Consider the following 6455-nt stretch of genomic DNA (forward strand, 5'->3'; position numbering starts at 1 on the left):
TTACACACAAAAACTACCTCCAGATGGATCAAAGACTTAAATGTGAAACCTAAAACTATAAAATTCCTCAAGGAAAACCTACGGGTAAATTCAGGGGCCCTACTATATGGCATAAATAGACTATTAACCATAACTCAAAATGCACAAACAGCAGAAGAAAAACTAGAGGAATGGGACCTTCTGAAAATGAAATTTTTATGTGCTTCCAAAGACTTCTCCAAAAGAGTCAAAAGAGAACCTACAGATTGGGAAAAAAAAAAAAAAAAAAAAAATTGACAATGACATATCTGACAATGGACTGATCTCTAGAATTTATAAAAATCTTCAACACCTCAACAACAAAAAGACAAATAATCCAATTCAAAAATTCAGAAAACATGAATAGGCACTTCACCAAAGAGGATATTTAGGCGGCCAACATACATATGAAGAAATGCTCACAATCATTAGCCATTAGAGAGATGCAAAGCAAAACAACAATGAGATATCACCTTTCTGCAGCACTAGTAGCAGAGCTCAACAAGACAGAAAATAACAAACGCTGGTGGGGATATGGAGAGTTTGGGACTCTCATACACTGCTGGTGGGACTGTAAAATGCTAAAACCACTGTGGAAAGCAGTATGGTGATTCCTTAAAATTTGGAATTAGAAATACCATTTGACCTAGCCATTCCATTACTTGGTATATATCCTAAAGAAGTGAGAGCCATGACAAGAACAGACATATGCACATCCATGTTCATTGCAGCACTATCTACAATATCCAAAAGATGGAAACAACCTAGCTGCCCATCAACAGAAGAATGGATAACCAAACTATGGTACATACACACACTGGAATACTATGCAACCCTAAAGAATAATCTAGAATCTGCAAAACACCACATAATGTGGATGAACTTGGAGGACATTATGCTGAGTGAAATAAATCAATCACAGAAGGACAAATATTGGCTTAGTCCATTACTGTAAAAAGTCCAGGAAAGGTTTATGTATGGAAGGAAATTTTCTTTGTTGGTTACCAGGGGTGTGAGGGGAGAGTAGGGAACACTGTTAGATAGGTAGAGATAAGGATTGATTTGGGTGAAGAGAAGGGCAATGTTCCAAATGTGAGTGATCAACATGGTGGCATTGAGAAAGAGGAAGACGTAGAGAGGTGCATGGGAGGTACAGACAATAAAGATGAATCCTTTTGCACATACAGTGCTACTGCATTGTCAGTGAAGGCAAACATGGATATACAGGTGGATAGAAGGGTGGACAGGCTGAACTATTAGGTATGTCTATGCAGGGGGAAGTGTGCCCAAGACCATGTATACGGTTGGCAGACAATATTTCTACAAGTGTATTGGTTTGTTATGTTAGAATTCCCAGGTATATAGTAGAGCTGACAAGGCACAAAGTTGTAGTCACTTCTTGACCACAGCCAGATACCCAGAGGGAGTGAATAGATGGACTTGTGGGTCATGACCATAGTTGCAGGGGCCATCAAGCTCAATTGGCATAACATACTACACAAAACTTTGTTCCACATCTGACTTTGGCAAGTAGCAACTGGGATCTTAAAAGCTTGCAAGCAGAGATCTACATGCATTGATGAGTCTCTCCTCATCCAGAGCAAAGAAGAATGAAGAAAACCAAAGATGCATGGAAACTATTAGTCCAAGTAACTGATAAATCCTGCGATCCTCAGCCTGTATGACTATGAGACCAGAACTAGATGGTACCCAGCTGCTACTGTCAACCAATCGGAGGGGTTTCTGTGTAGGAGATCCTGGACAGAGTGGGAGAACAATGTGGAACATAACTCAAAATCATGGGGGGAAAAAAAAAATAGAAGCAGTTTTTCTGGTCTGATAGAGCCTGATGGAACCCCTGAGACTTTGACCCCTAGCTGCCCTTCAGGACTAGAATTGAACTCACTCCTGCGGTTTCCAGCCAAACAAAAGACAAGCATATGAGGTGAACATTTATATTATGTAGGTACACTCCTTGGAGAGAACAATCATGGAAGAATAGAAGGGCTTTATATACACAGGGAGACAGTTCAGGGGTCAGGGTGCATGGAGGGAAGGACACAGGGAAGAGGTAACTATGGGGAGGAAGTAGGAGGGGATCTGTTGCATTGTGGGAAATTGTAGTCAATGTCATGAGACAAAATGTATGTGAGATGCTGTATGGAAAGTGAATTTGTTCTGTAAACTTTTACCCAAGTCACAATTAAAAAAAAGAAAAAAAAAAGATGTAAAAATTACACAGAGTAACTGTACCAAAAAGAATTGGTTGATGTTCATCCATTTCAAGAGGTGGCCTATGATCAAGAACCAATGGTATTGAAGGAAGAATTCAAAGCTGCACTTAAGGAATTGGCAAAGAACAAGGCTCCAGGAATTGATGGAATACCACTTGAGATGTTTCAACAAACATGCTGCATTGGAGCTATTCACTTGTCTGTGCCAAGAAATTTGGAAGATCTGGCCAACTGACTGGAAGAGACCCATATTTGTACCCATTCCAAAGAGAGGTGATCCCACACAATGTGGAAATTATCAAATCATATCATTAACATCACACACAAATTAAATCTTGTTGAAGATAATTCAAAAATGATTGTAGCAGTATATTGACAGAACACTTCCAGAAATGCAAGCTGGATTCAGAAGAGAAGGTGGAACGAGGGATATAATTGCTGCTGTCAGATGGATTTTGGTTGAAAGCAAAGAATACCAGAAAGATGTTTACTTGTGTTTTATTGACTATGCAAAAACATTTAACTGTGAGGGTGTAGGGTGTTAACAAAATATTAAAAACATTGAGAAGAATAGGAATTCCAGAACAATTAATTGTGCTCATGGGGAACCTGTATATAGACCAGAAGGCTGTTCAAACAGAACAAGGGGACACTGCATGGTTTAAAATCAGGAAGGAGTCTGTCAGAGTTGTGTCCTTCCACCATACTTATTCAATCTGTATGCTGAGCAAATAATCTGAGAAGCTGAACTATATGAAGAAGAATGTGGCATCAGGATTGGAGGAAGACTCATTAACAACCTGCGATATGCAGACGACACAACTTTGCTTGCTGAAATTAAGGATGACTTGAAGCACTTACTGATGAAGATTAAAGAGTACAATCTGCAGTATGGATTACATTTCAATAAAAAGACAAGGAAAATCCTCACAACTGAACCAATGCGCAGCATCACAATAAATAGAGAAAAGATTGAAGTTGTCAAATATTTCATATTACTTATTTCCACAATCAACACCATTGGAAACAACAGTCAAGATATTGGATGACGTATTGTTCTGGGCAAATCCATTGCAAAAGACCTCTTTAGGGTGCTGAAGAGCAAAGATGTGTCTTTGAAGACTAAAGTGCACCTAACACAAACGATGGTATTTTCAATCACTTCATATGTCTGTGAAAGCTGGACAATGAATAAGGAAGACTGAGGAAGAGTTGATGCTTTTGAGTTGTGGTGTTGGCAAAGAATACTGATAGTACTATGGACTGCCCAAAGAATGAACAGATCTGTCTTAGAAGAAGTGCAGCTGGAATACTCCTTGGAAGTGAGAATGGACAGACTTCATCTCACCTACTTTGGTCATGTTGTCAGAAGGGACCATTCCCTGGAGAAGAATATAATGCTTGGTAAAGTGAAGTGCCAATGAAAAAGGGGAAGGCCCTCAACATGGACTGGCACAGTGGCTGCAATGATGGGCTTAGGTATAGCAGGGATGGTGAGGCTGGCACAGGATTGGGCAGTGTTTGGTTCTGTTGTACGTAAGGTCTCGATGAGTTGGAGCTGACTTGATGGCACCTAACAACAACTAAAAATATTAAAGTTATTTCTTTAATAATAAAATTAAAGTACTGGTTACCCACAAGTTTTTCTCACTCTATCTTAAATAGCTTTCCTTTTTCACCTTTCATTAAAATACATCATATAAGGTGATTTCATTGTACATTATTTTCTCCTGATAATTAAACTCAGAGAAATGTTTTCTTTTGGATTGCTTGCTTGCTTTTTCTAACTGAATAAAATCCCATGAGTATATAATTGATAAAAATGATAAAATATCTGTTAGTTATGTAGTGTTATTATAATAGAAATACTACATGTTTTTGGTAGGTGTTGTCCAATTGGTTCTGATTCACAGTGACCCTATGTGTAACAAAATGAAACATTGCCTGGTCCTGAGCCATCCTCACTATGTTACTGTGCTTGAACTCATCATTGTAGGTACTGCATCAATCCATCTCATTGAGAGTCTTTCCCTTTTTCTCTGACCCTCTTCTTTACCAACATGACAGCCTTCTCTAGGGACTGTGCCCTTCTCACAGTATGACAGTATGACCAAAGTCAACAGACAGAGTCTGGTCATTCTTGCTTTTGAAGAGCATGCCAGCTGTACAGATTTGTTAATTCTTTTAGCAGTCCCTGGTACATTCAATCTGCTTTGTCAGTACCACAAGTCAAATGTATCAATTGTTCTTTGGTTTTCCTTATTCATTGTCCAGCTCTCACATGCATATGAGGCTATTGAAAAGACCATGGCTTGGGTCAGGTAAACCTTTGTCTTCAAAGTGGCATCTTTGCTCTTAAACATTATAAAAAGGTCTTTTGTGGCAGATTTGCCCAATGCAATGTGTCATTTGATTTTTTTTTTGAGTGTTGCTTCCATGGGATGCTTCAGTGAAATTCCTTGAGTATGTAATTAATAAAATGATAAAACATCTGTGTTAGTTATCTAGTGCTACTATAACAGAAAAACCACAAGTAGATGTTTTTAAAAAACAAATTTGTTTTCTCGCAGTTTAAGCGGCTAAAAACCCAAATTCAGGATGCCAGCTTCCTCTCTCTTTTGGCTTTAGGGGAAAGTCCTTGTCTCCTTCCAATATCTGTAGGCCCAGCACTCCTTGGAGATCTTCATGTGTCTTGGCATCAGTCTTCCCCTCCTTCTAGGAATTTCTCAGTGTAGAGACCCCAGGTCCAAAAGACGCTATCTGCTCCTGGCTCTTATTTCTTGGTGGTAGTGAGATCCCTCCCTCTCTGCTTGCTTCTTTCTTCTTTTGTCTCTTGCAAGATAAAAAGTCTGACTCAAGGAAAGGTGTGACTTGAGTAAAAATGTGACTTAAGTAAGAGTATTACTTGACTAAGGGTGTGACTTACACTCTAATAAGGCTGTGACTCAACATACACCCTACACTGATCCTGTCTCATTAACAGATAAAGATAGGATTCACAACACATAACAAAGTGGTGAATAATTACATCAGATAGAAAAATGGAAAACACTGGTAATCATGGCCTAGCCAAGTTGACATATATTTTTGGAGACACCATTCAATCCATGACAATATCTTTTTAATTTTAAATGTGTAAAATTAGTAATTTTAGCTTAGCCGATACAATGCACATCTTCATATAAGGTATTCCTTTATTTTTCTATCCCAGTTCTCTATTTTAAAGAGTGTAAGCAAGTATTTTATTGGTGTTATAAATTGGTATGATACCAATTGGTCATAAAGGGAGAAAATACCAGATAATTTACCTTACCTGTGATATAAACCAAATATATTGTAGCTTATGTTACTCAAGTCCTGAGCATTAGTGTAAGTTCAAACTTATATGGGGCAGGGGGATGAAGAAAGGATGTTGGAACATTTATACATCAGAATATATTCCAAACTTTTTTGCATTGAGTCAGAACTAATGATCATTTTTCTTCCAGTTTCTCACTGAAATAATATTGTCAGGACTATCAGTTCATTTATAATCCATTAGACTAGCTCTCTTTTTTTTTTTTTGTATTATAGAAGAAAATATGGGAACTTTGTTATTGTACCTAAGTCAAGTGATATAAAATGTGGTCTTTGTGTTAAAATTGATTATTGTGGAAATGAAAGGCAAATATCTATCTGCGATTTGTTTTTGTTCATTTTGATTAATAATTCTTTGTAATTTTATGGTTTAAAGATATAAATTATTAAGGCACAGGATTTATCAAATGAACCTAAAATCCATCATTACTCCCCTCCCCCCTAGTTATATAAATTGCATGACAATTGAAAAGATTTGTGTAAAGTGAATGAAGAGCTGGGTTCTAACAGGAGAAAATTTCACTCTAAGGCTATCATTTAGCCACATTATCACTGGCTCATTTTTTTGTTAGAATACAGCTTTCTAAGAGCATATCTTTCCATTCTTTAATGAAGAAAGCTGTGGTAAAATCTTAGAATGGAAGAACTTTGTAGTCATTGAAGATATCTAGAAAAAAATAAATAAACCCTTAAAGTTATTTTTGGTTGATTCTGTAAGGAATGCAAACAGTATATTTAAGAAATAAAAGTCCACAGGGAAGCAGAGAGACCAATTTTAAGAAACGATCAAGAACTACAGTATCAATTCTTCACCTGAGGAGATATTTTTTCTTACAATCTATTCAA

This window comes from Orycteropus afer, unplaced genomic scaffold (assembly GCF_000298275.1).
Source record: "Orycteropus afer afer isolate SDZICR_OR568_19922 unplaced genomic scaffold, OryAfe1.0 scaffold01263, whole genome shotgun sequence".
Lineage (NCBI taxonomy): Eukaryota > Metazoa > Chordata > Mammalia > Tubulidentata > Orycteropodidae > Orycteropus > Orycteropus afer.